At 40.3% G+C, this 14,169-nt stretch overlaps 1 long non-coding RNA gene across 1 annotated transcript; it reads left to right on the top strand.

Moving 5' to 3' along the window:
- On the top strand, nt 1-5,136 carry LOC121071574. The gene is made up of 3 exons (XR_005820698.1): nt 1-129; nt 1,809-1,847; nt 3,357-5,136. It is a non-coding gene; the product is annotated as an uncharacterized LOC121071574 (long non-coding RNA).
- The last annotated feature ends 9,033 nt before the right edge of the window (nt 5,137-14,169 follow it).

Raw genomic sequence — 14,169 nt, 5'->3', positions numbered from 1 at the left:
TTGAAGGAGCTGTCTAGCATTCTATAAGTGAAGCTTTGCTAGTGTTTCTGTGGTTAGTCTTTTCATGCTACTAAAGAAGTACTTTGCCTTGAATCCTGAGGACTATAGATAGAGGTTGCTGCAGTGCTGGTTAGTATGTATTTAATGGAAGGGACTGTTTTTTTTTTTTCATGTTTTTCCCTACAACATGGGAGATGGTTATGTTAACTTCACAAATATTTGGTACTGAAGTAATGGCTATTTAGTTATTTTCAAAGTCAAAATACGCTATATGCACTGACATCTCAGCTTAAAACAAGCACAGTGGATGCTTGATGATATAAGTGTGTATGATTAAAAGACTAGGTGGAACCTTCAAGGCTGTTGAGTCTGGCTACTGCTGGCCTGTGTACTAGCATCATAACTTCAGATGTGCTGGAAGAACGGGGCAGCATGGAGACACCATGTAGGTCACTCCACCCCTGGGAAAATGGTGGTGCTCTTTGCAAAAGCAGGGAGAGGAATTTAGGAGAATGTGGTTATACTAGCTCCCTTCTCAGACTTGAGATGTGTATGTTTTCAACAGATTGAGACCTGACATCATTTATGTTAAAAATGTGCTAGGGGAATTTTCATGAAAGTAAATATTTGAGGCCCTAATTTTATCTTATCTGAAATGTGGAATTTCTAGCTGACAAGTGCTTCAAACACCAAGCTGTTAATATCAGCTGGTTATAATTCCTAGGAGAAAAGGCAATATAGTCAGTAATCAGTATGTTTTTTTTCTGTTTTTCTTGACTGTCTGAAAAATGCTTTTACACAGGTATTTTACAACTCTGTGTTTGCTTTTGAAACTTGACGGTCTTAAACGGCATGTGTACAGGAGATGTGCATGTTATAAGCTTAACCCTGAGACTCTCAAGAGTTGGATATGTAGCAAATTTGATAGTTTGGCTTATTGTGTTGCTGGGATTTGACAATAGCAGCAATTCAAAGATTAGAGTCGCGTTATTTTATCAATCTCAGAGCTGTGACTTTTCAACTACATGTTGTTTGTAAGCCATTGAAGAACAGTTTCCGTGTTGGGACCATGTAAAGCAAACATCCTATAGTCTGTGCTGATATGGGATTATAATTGCCAGCTGCATTCTAGTCATATTGGTTTCAACCTACACATCTACCACTACCCAATTACCTAATGGGCTGGTAGGATTCTTGGGGAGACATTGCTATCTGTAGTGTGCTATCCATACCCAGAGATGCTCTGCCTCTGCTTTCTGAATTTTATAAGCAGCAGCTAATTTCTAGGCTCTTCTTGCCAATGGAATAGATGCAGAGGAGGGGGGTAGGGAATTGAACTGAGAATCTACCATGGTACCTTTATGATGGTTGATGTTAAAGTCAAGTATTTTAGATCCCAAAATTCTGCAGGGGAAAAAAATTTTTTTAAAAAATCCAACTTTTAATTGGTCACTGTCTTACACCTGGAAACTGAAAAGGGTCAGAAGCATATATGTCTACTTTGCTGTCTCCATCTGCTGAAGAAATGGATACCTCATGAACATGGCCAAGTTAAAGCACGGAAGGGAGGAAGAGAGAGAAGATGGCAGAATAGGCGTCTGTGCCTGCACGTGTACTTTCGGGGGGCTGTCTGCCAGTGGTGGGATTACTGTGGCATCTTTTGCAGTTCTGCTATGAAAAGTTAGTACTTTCTCTTGATGCAGTGGAGAACTGAGATCTTACACCTTAAGTATTTTGCTTTTTAAATAGCTCATATATTTTGAGCAGTTACTAGAATCCACATAACTTGCCAATGCTTTTATCTCCAGGGCAATGCTAATATCCTGTCTCCAGGGTAACTACAGTAGGTAAGTTCAGCTCACATATTTTTTTCCCTTCTAAAGCTATAATTACAGCCCATTAGTGGAGGATAATATAAAAGATATGGAAAAGAGCGAAAGTCCTTTTTCATGACAGTAATGGTCCTGCCACATTTCACTAGGATAGCAAAAGGAATAATTGTACATACTAATCACCATAAGCATGCATACAAGCGTAAGTGCATGCATAAATGCAGAAGCACAGAGTTTTGCATATGGGCGCCCTCTCTTGCAAGCTCATAAGCATACAAACATTAACAAATATTTGCTCTGTGATGAATTTTTAAGAGTATAATATTTCAAACAGGAATTTAAACACTGCAAAAGTAATTCTGTGTATTTGTGTGGTGAGAATAAGGTAGGAATCTTCCCCACCCCTCCTCACCCTCCCCCAGTCCACTGCTGTGACTGAGGTCTGGGATGGAACAGGATTGCTGTCATAGTGGTGGTTATGTAGTATATCATCAGCTCAGGAGCATTATCACCCACTTTGTGTGCAACTTCAATTAAATATTCATAGGTATAAGGAACAAATGAAAATTTGCAGGTGCTGTTCCAGTCCCCATTAGAAGAGATGCTAAGGAGGAGTTCTACTAGAAGTATAAGAACAGCCCCCTGGCAAACTGGTTAACTGCTTGCCTATTCTTTCCCATTTCCATTCCTACTGGGAGGATAACAGCCTCCCACTGCCCTGAAATGCTTGGCTTAGGGCCCTGCTACTACTTTTCACTCACTCGGTTCCTCTCAAATAGCCAAGATCTGAAGCACACAAAGGTACATCCTTTTACTGGCTTACTGCCAGACATTTTTTATAGCAGTGCCCCTATCATTTCTGTTCATGGAGCATTGAGAAAGCATGGCCTAATTTGCGGAGAATTATTCCATTTTTTTGCGCAGCTTATACTTGAAGTCATTACCTGTGAGCCCCTATTCTTCCCAAAGTGAGACCGGCACCTAGAGAATGAAAGTCCTCTAAAGTTCATTTATCAACAAAGGACTGGAGCTGGCCCTAAACTTAATCTATAAAGAGGGAGTCAGTCACTTGTGGCAGCTAGCACCATCTGTGTTGACGATAAGCTGCAAAAGCTACTTGTGGATTGCATATTACACAGAACAAGGGCACATACATCCCTGTCCATTGTTTAGTACCAGTCATTCTGGGATTACAAATTGTTGGTTTATAGTGTTAACCACCCCCTGAGACTAGACATCATACCAGACACTGAAATCTGCATTAGCCTGACATAATAGGCAGCTTTTACAGAGACCTGTTTCTGTGGAAGATGTTATTTTAGGAAAAAATTGCATAGTAATTGGACTTTCCATCAATATTAATGTGTAGCGTCAGCTGCTCTTAGTGGAAACTTGTTTTGAGCAGAAACTGTTGAATATAGATAGTATTTAAAGCTACACAAAGTGTGCTTGTGTGAAAAGTGAAGCATCTCTGTCAGTTATTGTATCAACACAGTGACATTGACATTTCCATTTTCCCTGCAGATTGCCAGGCAGTTAGTCTCTGCCAGTTTCACAAGGCAGTTCAACAATGTTGTCAGTCGCTATTCCAGAGAGCGTGTTGCAACATTAATATTGGTCTAATCCAGAGCAGTGGATATTTTGTGGATCGATGGTTGGGCTGGAAAGAAGACCTGGGAGCAGTGGAAAGAGGATGCTGTCAGGACAGGGTATGAGTGTAAAGCTGCAGACAGGCAGATCTGGAATTATGGTTTGCAGCCCAAAGTATATCTGTAGAGCTTTGAAGAGTTCATACAGTGCCCAGCAGGGAATCAAGCCACAGCTATTAATCTCTCGTCTCCAGAAGTACTGACTTATACATAGCTAATGTATTGATCACAGAGTAATTGAACTGGTGCACTGGAACCTACCTGCCAGTAGGAGAAATACTTCTGTATTTTTTTCCTATTGTGCAATTTGAAAGCCAAGTCAAAATGTCATACTCTGGGATTGTCTCAGCAAGCTTAATGCTTTTTTCTGTCATGACCTGAGAGAATTATCCACAGAGAGCATTGCTAACACCAAATGTGTCCAGGATCCTGTCTCTTCTTTTGCTAGCAGGTACTTTAGTACATCAGTTTGCTTTTGCAATACAATTTGCCTAAAGCCATGTGATTGCACTTAATCGGGATGCACACTTGAAAATATTGATAAGCATCTTGGCTGTAGTGGTAGATACTTCTGCAGGAAGGGCTCCCTGCTGTGTTTCAATCCATCCTAGCAGAACTGGGGTGTAAGGCAAAATCCTTGGAATCCCAGGACACAGACCCTTAATGCAGAAGCCGCCACAGAGCTGGTTGCAAGAGGCAGCAAAGCTCTACCAACAGTATGTGACTGCTAAAATCCCAAGTCTATTTGTTGTAGTGTATCATAATGTTATTTCTCTCTGGTTCCCACTACCTAACAGCAAGTAGAGGGAACGACACACCAGTTAACTGTTTATAAATATCCAGTATGGTTTAGTTTTGCACAGCCATCTGTTGACAGATGACAATCAGAGTAGGGGGGTGAGACTCAGCATTTGAGGGGAGGAAGTCTTACCAGTGAAAGGGCTCCAGGGAGAGCCTGATGGATGTCAATGTATCACCTTTGGCTTCTTAATGGCTGGAAAGGTGGGTGTGTTGGGGAGGTATGTTTGGGCTGTAACTGCTGCTCAGACTACTTTGGAGTATAGGGATGGTTCCAGAGCTCAAATGAGATATGTGAGAGCAGGCATGATGAACTCCTGGAGCAATTGTAAAGAACAGTATTTGTAGAGAAGGCAGAAAAATGAAGGAGAAAAACACCTCTCCACATATCTACTACTGCATTATATGGCTTGAGATAAACTAGGAGAGGGTCACCTTTAGGAGGTCTCCAGAGGCTCCTGATAGATGTGTGCAGGGTGGTATGAGAGATCTAAAATAATGGATACATCATGTCTTTCTTACATTTAACCTAAAACTGGACTGAAGGGCCTTGTTCTCCTCTACCGTGTGCACTCTCTCTGCTTTAACAACTGGAAGAGACAGAATTTTTACCTTCTTTTATTTTCTTCTCCTCTGTCTTAAGGAACAAATTGCTTAACCTGTTTCCCCCTGCAAATATGGGACAAATTAATTTAAAGCAATGTGTTTGTGTGTGCCATGGTGGAAAGATGGGAGAAAAAAGAAAACATTTCACAGGAAGAATAGAGGAAGGGAAAATTCCATGTACTCTTTGGAATATGGCTTAGCAGCTTAGAATCTCAGCAGTACATTAACCAGGCCAATATTTAATTAAGGCTTAATACTGTAAGAAACAATTTACGGTGAAACGGAAGTCTTACTATCTCAGTTCAGCACCACTAATATTGCTTGTTCTGGATCATGACCTTGGAGGCTGCTAGTTAACTCCTCCTCCTCCCTGTTAATAGTGTTGAGAAGAAAGTTTTTTCTAAGAAGGAAGAATCACAAAGTGGGTAATAAGTAAGTGGATGATAATTATAGGATTTTGGCCAGAAGTACTGGTTAAAGAAACACCATAGCTTTACGAGCATTATGGCTATGTCACCCTCCTGTAAAAAAAAAATAAAAATTTGTCAGTGTAGGTTAAAAAAATCCTTAAAACTAAAAGGTCAAAATTATCCTGAAAAGACAGAGAGAGCTGTATGAATTCTATTGTTCATGATATGGGTGAAATATTATCTATAGCCTTGTTTTGGCAACCTGAGAACAAATTGCTGGTGATTCCAAATGTCAGCAGAATCTACTAGCTGAGTTTTGCTGCCTGTACTGTTCAGAATCTTTGGCATGGGTTCAAAGTAGAAATGAATCTCAACATTTATGAAATCTGGGAGACCCATATGTGAATCCAGTTATGTATCCTGGCATTTTGGCAGAGACAGCTTTCTACTACAAGACTCTGAAGCCTACATTTAAAAAAAAAAGTTGCTTTCATGCTCTTTAACTAAGGGCATGTGAAATATAGCAGCTTTGTTTAAGTGAACATAAAAGTTCAAACCCACTTATTTTCATTTTTTTTCCCTCATTCAAATTATCAAAAACTGCTTTCATTGCCAAATACATGGCTTTTTATGAAATGTAGCTTCCAGTTGCTTTGAAGGCTGGTGAATCTCTATAGAGTTTTCAACTGATCTCATTTGAGTTTTAGTTTTGGAACCATGTAAGCGTACATGCTTTCACAGTTTATTTGGCATGAAGTACTTTCAAAACTTGTCAGTTTTTCTTAATGATGCAAAACTAACTACACATTGTATGACCAAGCTGATTGCCTTTAGTAAATTCTAAAAATTAAACTAAAATAGTATCTTCACTCTTACAGAAGGCATATTCTAATTAAAAAAGTGGAAATATGTGAACTTCAGACAAAATACAATTCTTGACCAGTTTGAAAATTAAACACACAGGGTATCTGATATATTCCTTTCAAACTGAAGCTAAAGTCTAGCCCTATCGAAACTAGTGGAAATCATCCTTCAGCAATGAAGGGATTTTATTCCTTGCATGCTCCTAAATTGATCTTATCTAATGAATGTGGAATGCAACTGTTATAGCTATGCTTCTATAATGACTATTCTTACTTGAAAATTTATGTTCTCCTTCCAGGTAGTAACATTTTCGACTAAATATATATTCTGTTTTCAGGGATGTGCATGATAAAAGATGTATGGTAGGTGGAAAATCAGGCTCTAAGAATCCTTGGTTGCCAACAGCATGCCCTTTCTCATAAAACCAATTTTGTAAAAAAAAAAAAAAAAAAACCTTTCTAGAAGATGTTGTCATCTGTTGGCAGAAATGTCTCGGCCATATAATACAGATTTCATGAAATAATGCATGTTGTAGTGTAATTGAAAACCTCTCATGGTGCTCTGAGGACAACCAGACCATGGTCATAGTTCAGTGTCTCTTCACATTATCTTTGATATATTTATTTTCTTGTCATGTAACAGTTTGTGAATGGCTCTGCCAGATTCATTAAACAGCTAGCCTCATTTAACACTGCTTTTTCAAAACAAACAAACAAAAACCTAGAAAGAAACACAGCAAAGAGCCAAAAATGACAGAATAAACCAAGTTGGCATGTGAAGTTCAGGATTTCACACAACTGAGCAAAAAGCATTTGCATGCAGGGAAGTGGGCAGACTGATAATTACTGCTCTAGAAGGTAATGGGTAAGTGTTGTATCTTTGTGGATAAAGATCTTAACTAAAGACAGTTAAAATAGATTTTATATAAGAACTTTCCCAATAAGAGAAAAAAAAAATACTAAAGCAAAACTGCTATTTGTAATACAAAGCTGCAGTGTGTCCCGAGTTCTTTTCATTTATCTACTTGATAGCTAGACGATTTCAGCTTAGAAAGAGGGCTAATAGATTTTTCTAATTATTACTACCATTTTTCAGTATCGCATAAATCACACCTTTATAGTCTTGCTTGGGATTCTCCTGTAAGAACAATACATTGACATTTAACATGTCCAAGCCTGTTAGTAATGTGACAACATAGAATGAGGGAGAAGAGGAGAATTAAAAACATTACAGAAGCTAAGGTCAATCACAAGTAGTTTTTCAGCTTGTTTTTGACACCTTAGAGAATCTAGTATCCCAGTCACAAACAGTAAAAATTTATAAAAAGTTTTAAGTGACAGATCTGCTAATGTTAATATCATACCTATAGTCTGCTGCAGGCTGAAAAATAGCCTATGCCTCAGGTACTGTTTTATGCCTTTGCTTTTGTTACTACATCCTTGTAAGTCTTCCAAAGGGAAATGAAATGATCCTATTCAGAAGAAACTTCAGTTGTTAGGGCCTGAATTCTCACTGAAACCAAAGGTGGGTATAGAATCATAGAGTAGCCTGAGTTGGAATGGTCCCATAAGGATCATTGAGTCCAACTGCTGGCACCACACAGGTCTACCCAAAAATTCAGACCATGTGACTAAGTGCATAGTCCAAACGCTTCTTAAACTCCAACAGGCTTGGTGCAGTGACTACTTCCCTGGGGAGCCTGTTCCAGCGTGCGACCACCCTCTCAGTGAAGAACCTCTTCCTGATGTCTAGCCTAAACCTCCCCTGCCTCAGCTTGACACCATTCCCGCGGGTCCTATCACTGGTGACTAAAGAGAATAGATGGGCGCCTGCCCCTCCCCTCCCCCTCATGAGGAAGCCGCATGTAGACTGTGATGAGGTCTCCCCTCAGCCTCCTCTTTTCCAGGCTGAACAGGCCAAGTGACCTCAGCCACTCCTCATACGGCTTCCCCTCTAGGCCCTTCACCATCTTTGTAGCCCAGTATCTTACTGACTTGAAGAAAGAGGCTTTAACCTATCCTGGTTTGTTTACTAATGAAGGAGCACGAAAGAGACGCATGTCCTTGTCTCTGAAGAGGAGGTGAAGGAACAGCTAGTGCAAGGAACACAAAAATCAGTTGCGCCAGACTAATATGTGGTTGTATCTGAGGCTGGAGACTGCAACCCTCTTCAAACTTCCAGATCTAGAGGAACACTTTGGCTGCGGCCTAAAAGTCATGTGTACATAAGCTCCCCCAAGCCAGCCAGTCTTCTTCCCATGACCTGCCAGGAAACAGCAATGTAGGCATGTAACCAAATTAAAGCCCAAACCTTCAGCCCAGTCCTTGACCTGAATAGTGAGTGAGGATCCGGATCCTGGCATTTATATGTGATAGTTTATACGCAGCCGAAGTAAATAGTGTAGTCAGAGGTCACGGGGCTAGATTTTGAAAAGTCCTACATAAAGATCTCAGAAAAGCAAATTTAAATAACATTAATGTCAAGAAAAGTAATTCTGATTGCTGTATTCTTTATCTGTTGTGACTAGACAGATGAAAATCTATGATAGCAATTTTGCCTTTAAGGTCATTTTCTTTTTTCTTTTATTTCTTTTATTAGTTATTTATTTAAACAGGCTCTGTACTAATTTTCCTCCCAGAATGACTAACAGAAATGTGACCCTTGTGCACCTTTTGTAGTTAATTCATTAGGTCAACTCTAACCACTAAGCCCCTTGTCAGGTTATTTCTATTAGTGAGAAGGAGCGATTGACCTTAAAAGACTGAAGCCAGGTAGATGAGCCTATTCCACAAGGTCTCTTGGCTCCAGCCTTGTTAAGTGAAATCTGCCAGGTGTGGATCATTTGACCTTTGCTATATAGGAAGTGTGAGGACTTGTGGGGAATTGCCTCCACAGGGGAGTTTGAGGCTTGGGTTATTTAGGGTGCTTTTCTACTGTGGTGAAATGGACTCAGTGTTCCCCAGTAGGCTGCTTTTGCTTCATGTTTTCTACAATCTCTGTGAAATAGTTTTAGTGACTCTACAAGCTAGCTACGTTGGTGGTGCCTTCTCAGTACAGTAAGACCCTGGTGGTACAAATTTGCTGTGAAGTAGTTTGGAAGTGACTCAAGTTCAGAAGCTGGCAGGTAAGTGTTCCTGGGTTCTACAGTTGTTTAATGTTGAGGAGTTTGAGTACTTCCTTCACCTTGTCTGTTTTCAGTGAAATTACTTACGTGGATTCTAAGCTCCCTTTCCAGCCCTTAAAAATAAAATAATAATAAAACACTCAGAAGCTCAAGTGCTCACAGGTAAGCCTGACTTTGAAGAATGTTCTTAAGTATTTGTTAAGACTGAACAACAGACTGTGTGAAAAAGGTGCCTTAATGTGAACTCAAATTATGCCTTCTGGTAAGTAGAAACAGATTTGGATAGATACCGGTGGCATTATTGTTACTTTCACTAAGTGGAAATGGTGAGAATGTGCTGTTCATAAAAGAAATGCTGTTTTCACAATATGCAAGTCGAAAGCCTTTAGATTACAAGAAGTTATTGCTTCAAGGAGATAACTTTAAAGAAAGAAACTATTGTTGGACATTTCCCCCTGACCCCTCCATAGATTGGCTCCCTGAAGAAAAAGTGTGAAAGGTGTAATTGTTAATAGTTTCTGAGGTAGGGTCAGGGGAAGGTGCTGTTTCCTACTTGTTTGCTCTCCCTTTCTTCTCCTCCAGGAGTGTTATGGTAGCTTTCCAAAACTTCAACTATCCTTGGGATGTTCAGACCGGCATGTTCTTATTGTTATGTCTCCTGAATACACTTCAGGTTTTGTCTAAGGTTAAACAAATACTTAAGAGTGTCATCCAGAGATCTGTCCTGAGGCAGGATAGTTAGGAGTGGCAGGGAGAGTGGGAGGATATGGGCAGGCATCTAGAGCAGGGGGCACCTCCACTGGAAAGATCATTAGGAACCCACAGGGGATGAATTGGCTAAACAAGCCTGGCAGTACGAAGAAAGTCTCTCCTCTTCCCTACAGGTCCGCGTCTCAGCTGTGGAGAAACTTTTGGAAGAGGTCCACCAAGTGAGAGAATTTATATTCCTCCCCACCTGTACAAACCAGTGTCTGAGGTATCGGGGTAAGCGTCCTTCTGTGCAAGGAAGACGACAGAGTGAGTACACAGTCCGTGCCACCCTGTGGTTTTACCAACATGATCATGGAGAGAACATGAGAAAAAAGGATGGAAAATCTATGTCGACACTAGAGGCACGGGTATGTGAGATGCAAATAAAACCAATGGGGGAAAAGGGGGCTCTGTGAGAAACTTGCTGCTCCAAATTGCAGTGGGCAGTCCTCAGTGTGGGCTGGTCCCCAGAGTTTTTTCACCAGGAACACGGTTTGGCAGAGTAATCAGTTGTTTCTTTAGCTTTGAGGATGCTGAAATGGTCCCTGGCTTGAAAAGAACCAGTTCCCAGCCTGTCTCTAAAAATAGTTGCTTAGGGCTAAAATCTGAGTTTCCTTTCTCTTACGTGAACATCCAGAGAGACTCATCCTCCCTTCTCAGTTGACTTTGGTGCTGCCTAGTCTTAAGATTTTTCAGTACTCAGTCGTGTACCCCAGACTCTCGTATTTTGAGAGGGATTGCACTCCCCTCACATTATATGGGAATCCCATTTTTCTGACTCGAGGGTGAATGGTCTAATACACAAATACCTTCCAAATGTTCTTGGTACTTCGCAGCAGAGCTACTACACTGTTTCTTCATGCATGCATGTGTGAGGTGTGGCTTAACCGAAAAGCTTAGAGAAACAGTGAACCCCTCCCTAAAAGAACAATGACAGTACTCTTCATCTGTCCAAAATCTGTGAAGAAAATAGCTTTGAGGTTAAAAGTAATGCATTCTTAAAAGCCATTATCTGTAAAGTGGGAATAATTTCACTGTTTTAATGAACATGTCTGTGCTCTTTATGTTTTGCCTTTCAGCTCAGGCAGTGAAAACAGCTATTTAAATCTAGTTTCCCCTTGCCAACTTTTTTGTTCTGTTCTTTATAGGGTTTAAGACATGCGGCTATAGCAGGGGTATCTCTTGGGCTGTATATTTTCTATTCTCCCCGCTACGATACAGTGTGAGTGTCCAGTCACAAGTATATTTTCCTGCACAACATTAGCATTACCCTTAATTATAAGATATTTTATTAATCAGATTTGTTCTCTAGCACAGATACTGAAAAGACATAGGTAGAAAAATATTTCCTTATTTTTAGATTCCAAATGCTCTCAAATATTGCACGAATTAATGCAAGAAGCAGTAGAACTGTTGTAAGTATGCATTTTTCATAGTCTGATGTCACTGAATCTGCTTTAAATCTGCAAGACCCACATGGCATGCATAAAATTAGGCAATAATAGGTCAAATTCAGTTACAAAAAATGTTACAAATAAAACTTTATAAACATTTTATATTATTACCATCCCCTAAACAAGTGTTCAAAAAATGTGCTGGTCACTTGGTTACACTTGATTTTTATCGCTGTTTTTCATATCATCTTGTCTTTCACAGTAAGACTTCCCTCTGTCCAGGGGGAAGCATGGCTTACCTTTATTTCGTGCAACACTGGGCCTTTCTTTTGCTTTCAAACACACCCATACACCTCACAACTAACACTAAAATGCTATGGGAAATGTTGAAATCCTCACAGAAGAATAACCCCAAGAGCATGTGAGCATTTGGCATTCCACATCCTTCAGTTTGAGTGCCAGAGGCTTCTCTCAAGAGAGGGCATGTAGGAGAGACCCATGGACCTCTGAACACTCCTTTTTACTGTTAGGACTTGTAGTTTCTAATGACACAGCTGAATCACCAGTTAGTCTAGGCTTTTCTTGTTATACCATTAGGATTTATTGAAGTCCTAAAACGAACAGGGGCAAGTATTTAAAAGGAGTAAGTTCCAGAGTTAGGGTATTACCAGTTCAGGACGTGAGAGACTAAGTGATGCTCCCTGCTCCACCACAAAGGTTTTCTGTGGCATCAGATACCTCATTCAGATTTTGATGAATGGTGTTGTTCAGTCAACTGATTGCTGTAGCTATGTAACTTCTCTTGGTTTAGTCACCTTTACACCTTCAGAAATCAACTTCATTCTTGGAGAACTTTATGAATTCTTTGTTGGAGTCCAGCTACCTGATGCAGCAAGTACCTCACTACCATCTGGGGGTGTTGTAAGGGTCAAGTTAAGAAAGTTGAGTGCTGCTGTGATAATAGATGTACAGGCATACAAAAATAAACAAATTCAGGGTAGCTATTTCAATACATGAGTCTTTCACCACAATGAAGCATGAGCAAAAGTTACTGCTTACACTTTTGCAAAGTTGTGGCTAACTTGTTTGCTGGGTGTTCTTGGGATGCTTGATAAGTCTAGTGGCCAATTTATTTTATCATAGGAAGGGAGGATTTTTTGATGTGTAACAGGAGGTTTGGAGGAGTTGTGCTAATCAGCAGCTACATTGTCTGGAAATAATTTCCTTTCTACTAGAACATATTAGCACGAAACAACTATAGGGCTGTAACACGACTACTTGTTACAATGAATTAAGACTGTTTATTCATTTCCTGTCTTATATCACATTATACTTGCCTTTGTCTTATGTTGCATCTTCCATCTTAACAGCCAGCAATGTGAAAGTTATTCAAATTTCATCCAGGGCAAGTACATGGCAGAGGGAACTATGTCTGAAAAGATCACGAAAGTAAATGGGTAACAAGTCAGTAATTCTCCTTCATGATACCAGTCACATGCACTCGAGTGGCTAGTATGTAATGGTGAAATAGAACCTTGCAGTCACTTTTAAAAAATTGATTTTGCTATTAATTATCTCTGTATTAATGCTTCTGTCCACCTGAATATAATGATCACTCTTTATTTCGATATGTTAAGATAGAACCAAGGGAAAGCATTATTGTTGTAGGGCTGAGATTTGGGATCTCAGTTGTTGACCAGATGCTTACTTCCCAGCCAGTGCCTGGTCACCAGCACAGGCAAAAAGTGCTGAAATCTCATCTCCTAATGTTAGCGCACATGACAGGGAGATACTGTCATGTTATGCTGTATCTGAAAAGTGTGCCTTCTAGTCTACCCAGGGAAAATTATGCCCAAGTATCACTGTCTCTTGTACACACACCTACACACAGAATGGTAACTTCTATGAAACTGTATTGTATTTTCTTTAGGGGAAAAAAAATGTTTAGGAATGTACTGTGACCAAATCTGAAGGTCAAAATATTTTGCCCCTGGTTTCAACAGCTTCTCTATGTAACATTAACTCAATATTCACCAGTGGAATAATGCTGAATTAGAGAAAATGAAACTCATCATGATTTGCTTAATGTTGTTTTATCGTCCACTTCCAGGAATCATTACTTTAAATCATCGCTCTTTTTGTTGCTTGTTTGACTGTTGTTTGTTGCATCAAGCCATTTGCTAGCAGTAGCACCCTTCTGTCCACACACGATTGTGCCTGATGATTGCCTTAAAGCAGTACACAAGAAAGAAAACTTGACATGCCAGTGATTCTCTTTTATTGTCACCACCAAACAGCACGGGTTCACATGAGGCAGCAGGAGCAGCCCCGTGGTGCAGGCTGGAGACCTAAGGATAACGTGAGGGTGAGCTAGGGTGCCCTGGTCCCCCGTGGTAACTCAGTGCTAGGCAAGATGTGGTTGAAGGCAGCAAGAAGAGCTGGATTTCTGTCATTTCTAAATGAAACTTTCTCATTTGACTACGACTGGGTCAATTCATTTCCCCTTGTATTTTCAGCAGGTCTATTTTCAGCGGGTATAAATGGAAGTTTGTGGTGGTCAATGCATTTCATTTATTTTGTAAAGTGTTTTATCAACCTTGTCAAGTGACACGAAGCGCAAAGCGCTGTTACAATACAAACGATGGTCAATGTCACGAGCGGGGTGCCTCTGAAGGTTTTGCCATTTCTCAGGCTTCCCGACCCCCGCCAAGATGGCGGCCCCTGACCCCCGCGCTTCCTCTT

This window comes from Cygnus olor, chromosome 5 (genome assembly GCF_009769625.2).
Source record: "Cygnus olor isolate bCygOlo1 chromosome 5, bCygOlo1.pri.v2, whole genome shotgun sequence".
NCBI lineage: Eukaryota > Metazoa > Chordata > Aves > Anseriformes > Anatidae > Cygnus > Cygnus olor.
Note: the sequence above shows the minus strand (reverse complement) of the source record. Positions and strands in the feature narration are given on the sequence as shown.